Source organism: Sus scrofa, chromosome 6 (genome assembly GCF_054392235.1).
Source record: "Sus scrofa isolate SSC_HxYL_T2T_F1_AM1 chromosome 6, Sscrofa_HxYL_maternal_Yorkshire_Landrace_v2.0, whole genome shotgun sequence".
Classification (NCBI taxonomy): domain Eukaryota; kingdom Metazoa; phylum Chordata; class Mammalia; order Artiodactyla; family Suidae; genus Sus; species Sus scrofa.
Window position 1 is genome coordinate 155,586,849 of NC_139388.1, and position 16,385 is coordinate 155,603,233.

The 16,385-nt window shown below is 41.1% G+C and overlaps 1 protein-coding gene and 1 pseudogene across 28 annotated transcripts in view; one reads left to right on the forward strand and one right to left on the reverse strand.

The window, feature by feature from the left end:
* Nucleotides 1-16,385, reverse strand: part of NFIA (nuclear factor I A) — a 598,742-nt gene that overhangs the window by 344,533 nt on the left and 237,824 nt on the right. The gene's annotated exons all lie outside the window — the stretch shown is intronic.
* LOC146402925 (ATP synthase F(0) complex subunit j, mitochondrial pseudogene) lies at nt 15,954-16,112 on the forward strand (annotated as a pseudogene).

Consider the following 16,385-nt stretch of genomic DNA (forward strand, 5'->3'; position numbering starts at 1 on the left):
GCAACATAAACACTTAAGCATTTAGTGATAAAATATTAAAAGGGTGAGGCTCCAGACCCAGTGAGCACAAGTTGCTGATATAGCACCAGGCACCAAGGAAAGGTGTCAAGTATGTTAAAATATGGCTCTGGCTTAGACATTAGGGGCCCTATTCTTGCCCTAATATGCTTGCCTTGTTCCTACTGTCCACAGTTAAATGTGCGCATCAGCACTAAAATGCATCCCCTTAAAATCTAGGGAGGAAGTTCAACACATCTATGTCACTGAACAAAGTAACTGTCACATTTACTCACCACAAACAACAGATCTAGACACTGTTTTTAATTATAACATTAATTGATCTTTTGTCACCACTAATTAGAGCGATAACATCACATTTAGTTCCTTCACTAGCAGGAGTCGACTTTTGAGTTGCTGGAAAATGCATCAGCGGGGAGGAGAGCGGCATGGGCAGAAAAAGGCGAATTTGGGGGAAAAGCTATGTTATTTTCTAAAAAGAAATGTCTATCACAATTGCGAGCATTTTTATAGTTTAACGAATCTTGTTTCTTATGAAAACTTCACTTGGTCTGTGTGCAACTGGAGTTCGTACTGCTTTTATATAAAATGTTTCCTCATTGTTGGGAAATTACAGAGAAGGAAGACCAGGTTGATGACCGGAAAAGGTACATTTGTACCTTGAAAAAACAAGTTGCATGAACCTGTCATAGCCCTAGTCTGTGAGAAATGTAAGGGACTTTAATGGGTCTTTTAGTAGAACCACTTAAAATTAAGTGATGAATTGGAATGGGAAAAGTTATTCCAATAAAAGCAAACAAATTAACTAACCTGACCTTGGTCCACATAAAAGATTCATTTTCTTAATGGAAACAAACTCTTTGAGTCTAGCTCAGGTTTAACCACTGAAGTGTATGCGGAACCTAAATTAAGCTATAGAAACGTACGCCTCCAGAAACTCAGGTGTGTGTGCACAAGCAGGTGAGCGTTCTTACGGCTGCGGGATATGCCAGAGGCATGGTCTAGTATGACCCACTTCTACAATGATTACCACATGAGTCAGAAACCTGTTAAGACCCAATTAACACAAATGTCATGCATCACTGGTGCATGCTTTGTCCAGAGCTTAATTCCACTGTTTTCCTAAGTAAATTCTGTCTCTTCTATTCATTAACTTTCTCTTCCCTTGGGTACAAGAAGCAACTTCTTCCATTTTGTTTAAAAAGATTACCAAAGATCTGGAAGTTACAGGGCAATGGGTATGTCTTTTTGTCCATTACTCTACAAAAGTAAGGTAACATCTGTCCTCATCATACACGTGGCACCCCTGATGCCATAAAAACCATAGATCTTTCTTATTTCACTGGCAGCCTGAAAGATAACGTCAGGCTGAGCAAGCTGGAAATGGGTTAGTCTTGCCTCTTCCTCCGATCTCAACCACCAAACTCTTTTAATACAAAGTAGAAGTCATTACTGAATAAGTCATTCTGGGAGCCTAAGAAAAGCTTAGCGTCTAGGCTGGTGAGGCAAGACGCACTTGCTTGAAGCCCAGACACTGACCTCTGGGAGAAGAGTCAAGGAAGGTCCCTCAAAACATTGTAAGAACCATTCCACTGGGTCAGTTCCCTTGTCTATCAACCCCGTATTCTAACTCACTCGGGGGCCCCAAGAGACAGTCTGTAAGAAGGTATGGCTGGGCTCTAAATGTCCCACAACATCCTAGCTTTATTAGAGATCTTTAACATATTCATTCTCTAAACTCCCCCTGGAAAGTGTCCCTAATGTCAAATACACCAAAGAACTCACAACTTCAGATGAGAAAATATGAAAACATTCATTCCCAGTTTCAAGCAGCAACTGTCCTTTAGGGAGTTCCCCTTGTGGCGCAGTGGTAACGAACCTGACTAGTATCCACGAGGATGCAAGTTCGATCCCTGGACTCGATCAGTGGGTTAAAGGATCCAGTGTTGCCATGAGCTGTGGTGTAGGTCACAGATGCAGCTCGGATCTGGTGTGGCTATGGCTGTGGCGTAGGCAGGCAGCTGCAGCATTGATTCGACCCCTAGCCTAGGAACTTCCATATGCTACAGGTACAGTCTTTAAAAAAAAAAAAAAAAAAAAAAAACCGTCCTTTAAAACCAAGTTCTGTAGATTTTTGCTCTTACTCTGCAAGCTAATGGTGGATATACATATAATAAACTACTCCTGGGGCAACTGGGCTACTTCATATGGTCTAGAAATGCCCTTTACTTAAACTTTCAACATTTAGAAGACTAAAAAAAAGCATGAAGTAAGTACTGTTATAGAAAACAGTACTACTGTTTTGAGTGTGTGACCTTTGGAAAGTCACTTTACCATCAGGATCTCAGCTTCCTTATCTCTAAAGCATAGGGGATGTACTACCTACCTCTCTCAAGTCTAGATGTTTAAAACTCTTTTTATGTGTGTAAGATTACTAATCTCCATTTCATGCAGGCCAATGCCCATCTTATTTTTTTATTATTTTTATTTTTATTTTTTTTGTCCTTTCTAGGGCTGCACCTGCGGCATACAGAGGTTCCCAGGCTAGGGGTCTAATCGGAGCTGTAGACTCTGGCCTACACCAGAGCCACAGCAACGCGGGATCCAAGCTGCGTCTTCGACCTACACCACAGCTCACCGCAATGCCGGATCCTCAACACACTGAGCAAGGCCAGGGATCGAACACGCCACCTCACAGTTCCTAGTCGGGCTTGTTAACCACTGAGCCACGACGGGAACTCCCCAATGCTCACTTTAAACAACTACACATGAAGGGGTTATTGTTAATCAACACTTTCACTTCGGCTATACGTTTTTTATTTCACACATAATAAAGCTTATCATTTGTAACTGGGCTCTCCACTTTCCTGTAGATCACAACTCATTACGGACCATTGCGCTTCCTCTTCATTATTACATTCATTAGGTACTCAGCACAACTGCATTTTTAGGCCATTCACCCCAAATAAAGGTTGACTAAAATAAACAACCTAATACTGAAACCCTAAATAACAGGCAGTAGCGTCTCAATCGTTCCATTCAGTTCAGAAACCTTCACAGTCTAGTATTTGCCAGACATGAGCTTCGTGCTAGGGAGCAAAGGCCTTGCGGAGGCTGCCGACCTGAAGGAGCTCCCAGGCAACTGAGACGCCAACACCTACTCAACAGCAGATGAGGGCCAGGATATTCCCCAATATCCCTCTCACCTGCTTTCAAGGTTCCTGCAGAGTAAAGGGTAAGGTTTTGGAGAGTAATAATTAGGCTTACAATGGAAAACAAAGAAAAATGAAAAATAAACAACGCAAACTCCTTAAGATTTATAGTTTTTACCTTTTAAAGGACACTTTCTAAAAAAGCTCACTATAAGAGTATTACTCTTGTCCATGTTTAAGGGCATAAGTACTCCTTTATAATGTCCAGGAGTATCAAGAGAATGCAGAAAACACTGCAAATTTTCATTTGAGCTACGCATCTTATGAGACCATTTACCATGCGCCTGCTGGACAACGTAAACAGTATCGACGATGGTTATTTGAATTTACGGTCACTTGGGAAGCCCTCCTCGAAGAAGTTCGTTAATTCAACCTGGAGAAAGTTCTCGTCTTTGAATAGTTCTTAACTCTTGAAGATAACAGCTTCCTTTAAAAACCTGACAACTGTAACCAACCCCCTTCCCAGAAAAATTCACACGGAGTCTAAATTCTCCATGCGCTATCAGGAACTAGTACACAGACCACAAGTTAACCTAGCCTGTTTGTCCCGTTACTACTTTTATTAATGGCCTGAATGACGCCATACTAACAGTTGGCTGATGAATCAGGCAGAGCGGAATGAAACGAACGTATCTGCTAACACTCATCTTCTTTGAGTCTAGACCTCTAGGATTCAAAGAGAAAAAGAGCTCCATATGTTGGAAGGTGGACGGCAGTCAGTATGAGGACATTTATGTGCGTGCGTGTGTTCATTTAAAAAAAAAAAAAATCAACTATGTACAAGATGGCAGAGACCATATGGGTAGCAGTGGCTGTTAACATACCTGAATGAGGAAAGAAAATTCCATCAACTCTGTGATGTTCCTGAGGTGGAAAGGAGACCGAGGAGAGATGTTAATGAGAGGCAGATTTCAGCTAAATAAAAGAAAGCATTTTCCAGCAACGCACATCAAGATGGAAGAGGCAGCCCGGGGAGGAAGAGGGCGCTTCTCCAGCCTGGGAGGCAGGTTAGTGCGGTGCAAAACGATGGGAGGAGGTCCTAATTTCTGTTGGGCCTTAAGCTAGACACACGAGCGGAGGCAAGTCGCCTTACAGGTTGACCTAACTTAATTTCCTCATCTGTAAACTGTATGTCATAAAACCCACACGTAAGTTAAACAGGAGATGGTGAGCACGTGCCCGAGCAGTATCTCGAGAGAGGAGGTATTCAGCATCAGCCACCTTCACTCCCACTCCCTCACGTCCCTCTGGAAGTATTTACGCAGAGGCTGTTGGGGGCATCACACGGGAGTTTCTAACAGAGCAAGGCTGTGGGACGCAATGGCCTCTAAGATCCTTTTAAGTCTAGGATTTGGTTAGCACAGCTATTCTGAGGCGATAGCTCTTCTACGTGAGGCGTAGGATGTTGACAATGATTTACTTTCGTCCTTCTCCCCTCCTTGAGCAGCCACCTGAAAATCAGAATGAATGCTCTTATTTTTCTTCTTCGGTATTCTATGCTTGCTGGCTCATTCCACTTTATTTCAAAGAATTTTCCATAAGCTCTTAAATGTTTCCATATGACACCATATTCTGCAGGTAACCTGAGTTCATACCATTCCCCAAACACGAGTCCCTGTAAAAGGTTCCAGGATCTCTTTGTGTGCTCTGAATAGAATTTGTTAGGCTGCCAAATCATTCGGTCTTCTCCAGATAGCCTTGTCGTTCCTAACTTGGTTATCAAATTCTGTTATCAGCATATTTTAATCAAAGCCTTTCAAAAACAGTCTGAGGGTTAGGAAACAGCATAAGGTCTAAATGAAAAAAGGCCAGAGGCTAAAATATACCTACCAAGGGGGACAAAAGCGAAGGGCTATTCTGACTTTGCTTTAGGACACAACAACAGCGGAAGCTACTGTCCTCTTAGGAGGGGGAGAAAAAAAAATGCCAGCTCAAATGTCACATGTGAATAAATTATTGGCCGCGCATAAACAACAACAAAAAAGGAGGGGTTCTGGTTTTCTTCCTAACCCGTGAGTTTACACAAGACCTCTTTAAAAAGAGGGAATCTTTCTTTTGTCAAGAAATCATCATCTGCTGCTTGAAGAATTTAAAAATAAAATGAAACATTAAAAAAAAAAAAAGGAAGAAAATTCCCGGGCTCCGCGCCTCCTAAGGCAGCAGAGATTCACTCCTCTGGTGGTGAGAAGCAGAGATGGTGGGCGCGATCCAGAGTCACAGCTGCTTGGGAAGCCGCCGGGCGCTCCTGTCATTTCAGAAGCCTTGCTGTGCACACACATCTGAGCGGGGCCACCTGGATTCCCTCCTCCCGTGGAGGGAGGCCAGGTTACAGTCGCTCCATCCATGCCACTCTCTGGAAGGAGGAAGGTCTCTGCACAGAGTGTGTGCCACCCTCCATGCAGCCTGCTCTTTCAAACAGGGCGATAATTAAAAAGGGGGGGGGGGGGGCAAAAAAACAAACAAAAAAAAAACCCCGGCTGCCTCCTCCCATCCAGCCCCAATTTTATAACCAAAAGAAATCATTGTTTCTTTCATTATTACTTTCTTTCAACCATGACAATAAACACTCTTTGGCAAGTACCTCATCAGGGGAAAGCTATTCAAAGAATTTCACATTGATAACACCACCCGTGTGGTGCTGGAAAGAACTTTGTTGATAATTCGTCCTGAACCTCTCACGATCCAGATACCTGGAATGTCTGCTCCTTGGCCAACGGAAGTAGAAAACCTTTAGGAAGGATTCGTAATTCAAATCTTCCTGTCCGTTCTGGACAGAATGAATTTTCCTTCCTTTGCGACCCGGCATCTCTTATACGCCCCTGATGCCATTGTGCAGTTGTGAGGTCCCGTCTCCACTGCAAGACCTGAAGCCTCTTGAGAGAAGGGCCCAGTCTTTCTCCTCTAGGGGTCCCTGATGCCTCGCATAATGGTCAGCTCAGAAAATTCTCAGTTGCCTCAACCAATGGCTGATGAATTAAGTGGGATCAAAGGACACTGAAGGTCAAGAAGCTAAAAGGACTGGCCAAGGATCACAGGGCTACACCAGGAACTAAATCCCCCAGTGGGGCTCTCTCTTCTCCACCGGGACTCCCCCTGCCAAAAAAAAAGGTGAGAGGAATGGCTTAGGACTTTACCGTCTCTCAAACCCCAACTGTCCTCCTTTCAGCCCAGAAGCAACTCTTCTTCGAATAAGACACTCAGATTCAAGAAAAAGGAATCTGTGTTGCCTAGTATTAAATAATTTGATAAAAAGCTGGTAAAAACAGAAAGGTTTTACACATGCAAATCTGCCCTTGCACCCAATTTCAATTCTCTTATTTTCCTGATCTATATTCCTGCTCTCCAGATGGACCATCAGCTTTATACCAATGCCAGCAACAGCTTGCGTATTGTTTGTTTAAAACAAAGATGATGGATTAAATATCATATGCAATGTGAGGAAAGAGGTTAAGGCTAATATTCCTGTTCTGAAATATATCATAAACCCAGTCCATGAGCTTTTGTCCCCAGTGGATTCGTATAAATAAAAATTTAATTTTATTTTTCAGACTCATAAGAGGAAGCATGCATTCATCTAGAATATGGAGCCTTTCCATCGCTCCAGATTTATTCTTGTTCTAAGGCATCATTACCCTCCAAATTATACAGACTTATGTCATTTCATTGAAACACTCATTCACCCATCACATGCCCAGATCCAACAGTAACACTTTTGTTTTACAATTATGCCAAAATGAGCAAACTTGAAATTCTTTCACCTATATTTGAGTACTCTGCAAAATGTCTTTAATCATCTCAAATAAATTCCAACCAAAAAAAAAAAAAAAAAAGATCTACCATTTCAATGCAAAATATATAAACCAAAGAAATCATAGCAGAGGTCTCTTCGTACCCTCTGCATTATTCTATGAAGCTTCCTACAAAGTAGTCGCCAGTAGGGTGGACTGGGTATCAAAAACAGCCTACTATGCAGGCTTCCCACACAGTAATTTACATATTTACATGTAATTTCCATTAGAACAATAATTTAAGGGAGGGAGGCACTTGTAGAAGCCAGGATGAAAGAACTGTGCAAAATGCAAAGCTAATTCCATCAAGGGATTCTGATGATAGGATATCAGTTAAGTAGATTATCATCAACAAAAGAATACTCATTAGGATCTAGGAGTCCCAAGAGGAATATCTCTAGAAAAAGAAACCCAAGGTGCAATCTCCACTTCCTCCTGGCTACACAGAGGCGGGTACTGAGTAGACACAAGGAGCCCATAGGAAACCGAAACAAAAGCACAGTCTAATCCTAGACACAGCCTAGCCATCAGTTTCTTGACCGAAAGTTTTATTATTCTGCCATTTCTGTCACCCAGTCAGGTTGAAACTTTATTTAAGGCTGGAGTTTGGCCCTCCCCAGTTGCACCATGAAGAGAAAATATTTAGAGAAAGGTGTTTTGCAATTCCCGTGTTTGGAATGAGTGATAAAATCTGCAGTGCTACCGATGCTTTCTAGATGCCAGTTAAATGACATCCATTTTATATGTTAGGCCTGAAGAGCAGGCAGACTGTATGTCTAAGGAGACGCCCAACAGCCCTGTACAAACTCTGGGATACACGCGAGGTAGTCTCAAACTTTAAAATATGACGCTTATGGCAACCTGACTGCTAAGAGCACAATTAATCCAGTCTTCTCTTCCTACACTATAATTCATTCTTTCTCTGTTTTACAATACTAGATTGCCATTTTCTCTTGTATGCCTGCACATGTGAAAATACTAGCAAACTAAAAGACATATACAAGCCTCCAGACCAAAAAAAAAAAAAAGGAAGTGATAACACAGAATGTTCCTATTAGCCATATTAAAAAAAAAAAAAAAATAGGGTCACAAACATATCAAGATAAATAAGTGAACACAATAAATTTAACTTTTAAATATGGAAAAGCCCTATTCACAAGCACAGATATAAATTTTATCTGGGACCTTGAAGCTTAAATTTGGATTAAATGAAACCTCAGGTCCCTTACAGCTATAATGTTCTATGACTCTTTGAGTCTATTTTTATTTGTTCACTTGAATTTCTTCTTGACAGGGAAGGTAGCTTTAGCCTCCCTTTAGAATATCTTTCCACCTACACATCTTCCTACTGCACTAACACAAGTTGAGCTGAATGCACAGTTATGTAACTTTAAGATCAAAAGAAAATGGAAAAGGGAGTCCTACCCCAGCCCCACATGCTATCACTACCAAGACCCAGCCAGGGAACATTGCATTTTACCAATAAACTAAAGACAGCACTAAAATATTTGCCAAAAGATTAGGTCAAAAATTCTTTCTTTGGATTTATGGTGTGTGTGGGGGGGAATCACATCACTGAAAGTTACCTGAATGATGCTATCTACTGCTATAACTGCCTTCACAAGGCTATTTAAGAAGAGCAGAAAGAATCTTTTATTGTACACAGCTACTATGGAGTGTAAATTCTTTGCCTCATAAAGCGAACTCTATTTGTGTTGCATGTATATTCACCATTTCCTGCAAATGGGGTAAAAACTAATTCCAGATGAGTAGAAAAATGTCTTAGTTTTCACAGAAAATTAATTCCAGGGAAAAAAATGCTAAAGAGTTTTTTAAAAATCTATAACTTTGTAGATCAATATCTGGTTTCTTGCTTCTATGTTTTACTCCCCAGATTTTTTTTTTTTTTTTTTTTTTTGGAGGGTCAGTTTGTGACCTTTCCATTCTGAGCATAAGATTGCTAATTTCCATCCAGAATCCAAGAGAGCTTTCGTGTTTCCTTGCCCCAAAGAGAACACTTTTTAAAGATCAATATAATACAGCATATATCACCTGAAAAACAAGGATTCAAAAAGCCCCGGGAAGAACAGAGTTAAAGACGATCATTTAATCAACCTTAACTCACACCAGAATATTTAGCGATTGCGTCATTCCCAGTACACAAGTCACACGCTGTCCTCAGTTCACTGCATTGAGTAACAGACAATGCAACGCTTTAAATTTGATTTCCTAATGTCCTGGAGGTCGATGTGAGACCTTGCCATTTGTTAATACTTTTAAGTTTATTTGAGTTTTTTTTAAAAAACGGAACCTGGCACTATAGCTAAGAGACGTGGTTAACAAAATACAAGTCACTAATTAGACAACCCAAAATGCGAGCATTGCCATGTTAAAGTTTTAAACCTGATTTGAGTGGTTAATTTAAAAAGCATCTTCTACCCTAGAACTTTCTTTGACTGTTCATTTCCAATGTTTTCGTTTTCCTTAAATTTAGAACCGGCTACAGTGTTTAAAAAGTGTGTGCACGAGCCACTTTTCAGCTTAAAATGGACTTAAGTGCAGACTGTTAATAACTTCAAAAACATGACCTGCACGGGGTCTAGCTGGTGTTACCTTGATCACTTTTAAAGATGTCTTCAATAACATCCTTTGAGAAGGGACCAGAAATGACGTTTCCCAAAGGCCTTACTGACTGGCTGATCACTGTTGATGGAGGCTCTGTTACTGAAAACTGTCACTGTCATGGCAGATGTGAAACAAGTGGACATGGGAGTAACACCATGAACGACCAGAGTCTGCCTGGAATGCCCAACCTTGTGTGGCAACAAACGTTGATTTGGATTCTAACAATATTTCCAAACAATCCTTAAATCTGGCAGACAGAAAGAATACTAATCACCTAGATAAATGTGTTTCTTCTACGTTCTGGAGAAGCGCCATAAGAATATATCAAGTTTAGTAAAAAGCTTATGTGAGTGGGGCACTGTCCCACTTGGCATTACTTATTGAATTCCTTATCACTTTATTAGGATGTTGGTACAGCCACTGTGTAGAACTCTACAATTAAGTGAATTCAATCCTGTCACCTCACAGGATTACAAATATTACGAAGCCCAAAGCAAATCTATGGCCAAAGGTATACCACCTGATTTAGCCTAAAGAATCCTGGTTTGATCTATACGAACCAAGAAATTAAAGTAGAGGGGGAAATTCCTTTTCCTTGGCCTTGATGACCCAAACATGCCGTCTCTCCAAAGATCAGGTTCCCTTTGAGATGTGAGTATATCCTACCAACCCAACCATCTCTGGATGTAAACTTTTTCCTTCAAGAGTTTATTTTTAAAACTAGCAAAGTCAACAAGTTCACCAACAAAGGGAGCAGAGGCAAAGTTGTTAACATTCAAAGGCATTAATCACAAAAATCTACTTACCATCTATAAACTCACTATATGAGCACTAATTTTTCACTGAAATTGTATACACTCTCATCATACACCTTTCTTCCTCAAAAATGAGGCAAGCAAACATTAATGAATACACACTTCCACAATAAAGACTGTCAGTAACAATTAATGGCTCAAACCTTCAAACTTAAAGTTTTTTTTTAACTTTCCAGAGTTTTAGTCTGAATAGATGCAAAAATTTAGCAAGAAATATCACAAGAGTTATTTCTGCCAAATTATTTAATGAGCACCCATGAAATCTATGCCAAATAAAAATGAGGAACACAGTGCAATGCCAACTTCTCTGATTAATGCATCCTTAGCTTACATTTCCATACAGTTTCTCTTAATTAAAGACAAACAGAAATTTCCTCTCACTAAACACTTTTAGGTTCAAGTTTACTTTCTAGAGCTATTTCTAAAAGTGCATATTATTTGTTTTGCTGAGTAACCGAATTACTTCATACAATAATGCTATTAATTATGTGTACCTGGTCACAAAGAAAGACCACTTGTCCCAGGAACAGAGGCTAGAGAGTTTACTAGTGGTGTGGACTTTCGGAGTTGGGTAAGTGTCACTAGGGTGAGAAAGATCTACATAAAGGCAAAAACCACCAAATCACATGCAGAGATAGTTAAGATTTCATGGGAAAAGATTACCTAATAAAAAAAGTGTTCTTACATTATTTCTTTCAGCTAGAGATCATAATATATTTACCTGAAAATTAACCTAAATAATTTCCTGATTCTATCACAGGAGGAAAAGACCTACAAAATCCTTCACATTCTGCACCTTTTTAAATAGAGAATCCTGAGATATCTTCCAGTGATCAGAGCGATTTTCCTCTTGTCCTACTGCCTGTAGCAATTATTTCCTCTACTACACTTTGGCACTTACCTTGGGTGCTCACAGATGTGATAGTAGCAGAGTCTAGAATCCAGTGGACCTGGGTTCAAGTACTACTTTCACTGCCAGTGACTTGCCAGATGATCTCGTGGCGAGCAGCTCTTCCTCTCTGGAGGAACTGAGTTATCCCTGTCTAGACCACTCTTTCCTAACACACCATTATCTAACCACAAGGGCCTTCCCGTCTGCCGTCAGTGGGAGAGACACAAACCATCTCTCTCTCTCTCTCTCTGTCTCATCTGCCACTCACCTCTCTGCTTGGAAGCTCAGGTAACCATGGTCTGATCCTCCACATTCCCATCTAAAAGCAGACTCCTCATTTATTCTTTTTTTTTTTTCTTCTCTTTTTGCTATTTCTTGGGCCACTCCCACGGCATATGGAGGTTCCCAGACCCCAGGGGTCTAATCGGAGCTGTAGCTGCCAGCCTACACCAGAGCCACAGCAACGCAGGATCCGAGCCACATCTGCGACCTACACCACAGCTCACAGCAACGCCAGATCGTTAACCCACTGAGCGAGGGCAGGGACCGAACCCGAACCCGCAACCTCATGGTTCCTAGTCAGATTCGTTAACCACTGAACCATGATGGGAACTCCATCCTCATTTATTCTTTATCACCACGTGCTTCCTTTAGCATTTGATCACATTTAGAAATTAGCTTATTTGTTTACCCACCTCCGAACTGCAAACTCCATGAAAGCAGGTGCACTCCCAGTATTTAGTACAGTGCCTGGTGCATAGTGAGCAGCCAAAAGTACTTAGCTGAGTAAATGAGCTACCTAAAGCAATAGTGACTGAAAATATCATTATACATAGAATTATTTTCTCCAGTCAGATTCCCAGAGGTGATATCATTGAGTCTGACTTCCTTTCCCTTTCTTTAACCAAGGCAGATTTCATAGGTTGTGGCCCAGGGGGGGGTCCCTTAGGGACTAGGGTCTACTTTTATCATAAGATGATAGGCAATTTGAAATAAGGGCTATGCCATAGGCATTAGGCTCAGAGCCTTATACGTGGTAGATACTCAGTAAATATATTTGAGAGCTTTAATACCTAAATGATAAACTGTAGTCTGTCAGGATAATGAATTATTAAGCAATTCTTACTAGTGAGGAATATGATGACCTCTTAAAACATTCAAGTTATGTCTACCAAATAATAAATAAAACGCAAAATTATATATACGCTATACCATTACATAAGACAAAAATCATGCCTACCCATGAATCCATATGTTTCTTCTGTTCTCAACATTACAGGAGACTTGTCAACAAAAGATCAGGATGGAAAAAGTCTAGATCCTAAATAGAAGACCTTAAACTTTTAGGAAGAAAAAAAAACAATGGTATTAGGGAGACCACGTGAATCCTGTATCACAACCCAATGATTCATGACAAGCATTCTTTTCTCTGGGGCTCACTCCTCCCTCACTCTGGAAGGATTTATATCCATAACCGCCATTAACATTAATGGAAGGTAGCGACATAATTTCACCAGAAGTCCACTAGAGAGTCAGGCCTGTAAGAGAAGACGTTTCATTCATTGAATGTATAAAGAATTCCTAACATAACACAAATAGCGGTGCCTCTGATAACTGCCACGACAGGTGCAACCATGCTGAAGAGGGTGAAATAGAACAATGAAACTAACTCTGCTATATTCATAGAAAATACAGTTCCAAAAGCTACCTGACTCTTAACACCTTCCAATCCCCTCCGGTCTCCACAAAAACTATCCTTTGCTATTTTACAGTGATTCCAAAAACGGAATATTTTTTAAAAGTATTTATTGTCGTTTTTAAAAGCACATATTTAAAATGGAATGTCCTAACAAAATACACTCGCACATGCAGGAAATAAGGAATTTACAAGCCAACGCAAGGTCATTATTTAATTTTTAATTAGGTTTCACCTAACAATGGAAAACCAAGTCTTCCTTCATCCATTTAACAAAATGCTCGTTTAGAATACTCCATGGCTTAAAAAGCTTCCGAACAGATGTCTAAAATGAGAATTCAAGACTCAGGAAAATATGAAACTCACTTTACTCCGTTCTCAAGTGATCTGATAAACAAACAGCCTCACCCACTGCAGTCATGGTTGATAATTTATTTCTAGAGTCTGATGACTATATGGCAATTCACTTTGCTGATGAAACATTCTTTATTTGGGTGGGATGTACACAGATACCAACTTAACGAATGTCATTCCCACAAGATAATAGACCATAGAGAAGATGCATGCCAAGCAGTACTGCATCAAAAAACCACTTTTCACCTATCAGAAGATGCCTTAACAACCGACAGTGTTTATCAAATTCACAAAACCTCATTCCTACCAGGCAAACTTCCAAAGCCGACTCTGTTTTCTTCATTAAGGTCATCTAAACTTTCTAATATCCATGTTTTCTGCATATTTGCAGTTACCAAAAATCCTTAAATATTTATAGTTGCACTGGCAGTGGCAGATATGTACTGTGAGGTTATTGTAATTAATTCAGGGTCTCACTGAATACAACGCTTCCTCAAATCCATACGACAGTCCGACTGATAAGTGAAGAATTCCCCCCACTCTACTCCGGGTTCTCTAATTCGGGTCTTGCACTTATGCTGTTATCGCTGGGCAGCCTTGTAAGGAGAGGTGACCAGCATCAGACTTTCTTAGGCGAGGAAAAAAAAGGGACTCCTCACACCAAGGAAAAGACAGAAACTATACATGGCAGATATCCCTCAGATCGCCCTTGGAGGGACAGCAGAATCTGGCGGCAAGAGAAGGAAGGAGAAGAGCAGGCAGAACTATGGGCTTCGCAATCTTTTTATAGGCGCAAATGTTCGCACTTTAGTTAAGGGAATGTGAAATGTTAAATGAGCACTTGAACCAAACTCCTAACTATGCCAAGAATAACATGTCCGAGGTATCACATGTGGACCTTCTCCCTCTTTGGCCCAGGAGCAACCTGACAAAGTCAAGTCTGCGGAGGAAGAAGCTGGTGGAGATCCTTAAGAGCAGCCTCGCTCCACGGCTGGCACAAGGAAAGCGATGGGCAGGAGAGAAGAGGTCCCACACACGACGCACCGGGTGCTCCATCTCAGCCCTGGGCCCCTCCTAGAAGGCGCGCCATGCGTTCCCAACTCCATGCTCCGTCCCTCATTTTCTTCAAGGCCCTGCTTTAAGGCCGGCCCCTCCACAGGAGCCCTTCCCATGCTCTTCGACTCAGAATCGGTACAAGCATGCCGTGTTTCATCACGTTTCGTTTTACTAAGATCCAGAGATACTGCATGTTTTACAAATTGAAGGTTTGTGGCAGCCTAGCTTGTCAGATGATGGTTAGCTTTTTTTTTTTTTTTTTCCTGGTAATAAAGTATTTTTTAATTAAGATTTGTACATCATGTTTTTAAGACATAATGCTGGTGGGCTGGAGCTGCCTGAGCTGCTAGTCCTGCACCAAGATGCTTCAAAGCCTTATTAAGAATGTTTGGGTATATATACCACATCTTCTTAATCCATTCATCTGCTGATGGACATTTGGGTTGTTTCCGTGTCTTGGCTCTTGTGAACAGTGCTGCAATGAACATGCGAGTGCATGTGTCTTTTTTAAGGAGTTTTGTCCGGATATATGCCCAAGAGTGGGATTGCTGGGTCATATGGTAGCTCTCTGTATACTTTTCTAAGGTACCTCCATACTGTTCTCCATAGTGGTTGTATCAACTTATATTCCCACCAATAGTGCAGGAGGGTTCCCTTTTCTCCACACCCCCTCCAGCATTTGTTATGTGTGGAATTACTAATGATGGCCATTCTGACTGTTGTGAGGGGGTATCTTGTGGTAGTTTTAATTTGCATTTCTGTAATAATAATGAATGGATTAAGAAGATGTGGTATATATACACAATGGAATACAACTCAGCCATAAAAAAGAACAAAATAATGCCATTTGCAGCAACATGGATGGAATCAGAGACTCTCATATGCAGTGAAGTAAGTCAGAAAGAGAAAGACAAATACCATAGGATATCACTTATATCTGGAATCTAATAGACAGCACAAATGAACCTTTCCACAGAAAAGAAAATCATGGACTTGGAGAATAGACTTGTGGTTGCCAAGGGGGAGAGGGAGGGAGGGGGATGGATTGGGGAGCTTGGGGTTAATACATGCAAACTACTGCCTTTGGAATGGATAAGCAATGAGATCCTGCTGTGTAGCACTGGGAACTGTGTCTAGTCACTTATGATGGAGCATGATAATGTGAGAAAAAAAAAAATCTATACATGTATGTATGTGTAACTGGGTCACCATGCTGTACAGTAGCACATTGACAGAACACTATAAACCAGCTATAATGAAAAAAAAAATCATTATATTAAAAAAAAAAATGTTTGGGGAGTTCCTGACGTGGCGGAGCGGAAACAAATCTGACTAGGAGCCATGAGTTTGTGGGTTGGATCCCTGGCCTTGCTCCGTGGGTTAAGGATCCAGCATACACCATGAGCTGTGGCACAGGCCAGCAGTGGTAGCTCTGATTCGACTGCTAGCCTGGGAACGTCTATATGCCTTGAAAAAAAAAAAAAAAAAAAGAAGAATGTTTGGATCCCCATGAAGCCCTACTATACCCAAGTTTACCAGGAGATTTGGGTAGGAATGGGGTTGATGGGATTCATTGTTTATAAAATCAGGAGTGCTGATAAAAGAAGTAAAGCCTTGAAAGCTTCCAGTCCTGTGCCTGCTCACGTCCATCTCTAACCAGCTCTACTTGGATGGGACGGCGTCTGGCTGTGCTGTGGGACAGGGGGACATCACATACACTTGTAACAGTGCCTCTGCCCTGCGTGAATAAACACACCTATGGGAACCCTCCCCCCCAAAAAGACGTAATACTTCTGCATCCTTGGACTATAGTATAGTGCAAACATAACTCTTAGATGTACTGGGAAACCAGAAACGTCACGTGACCCGCTTTACTGCAATGTTTACTTTACTTCCGTAGTCTGGCACAGAACCCGGAACATTGCTGAG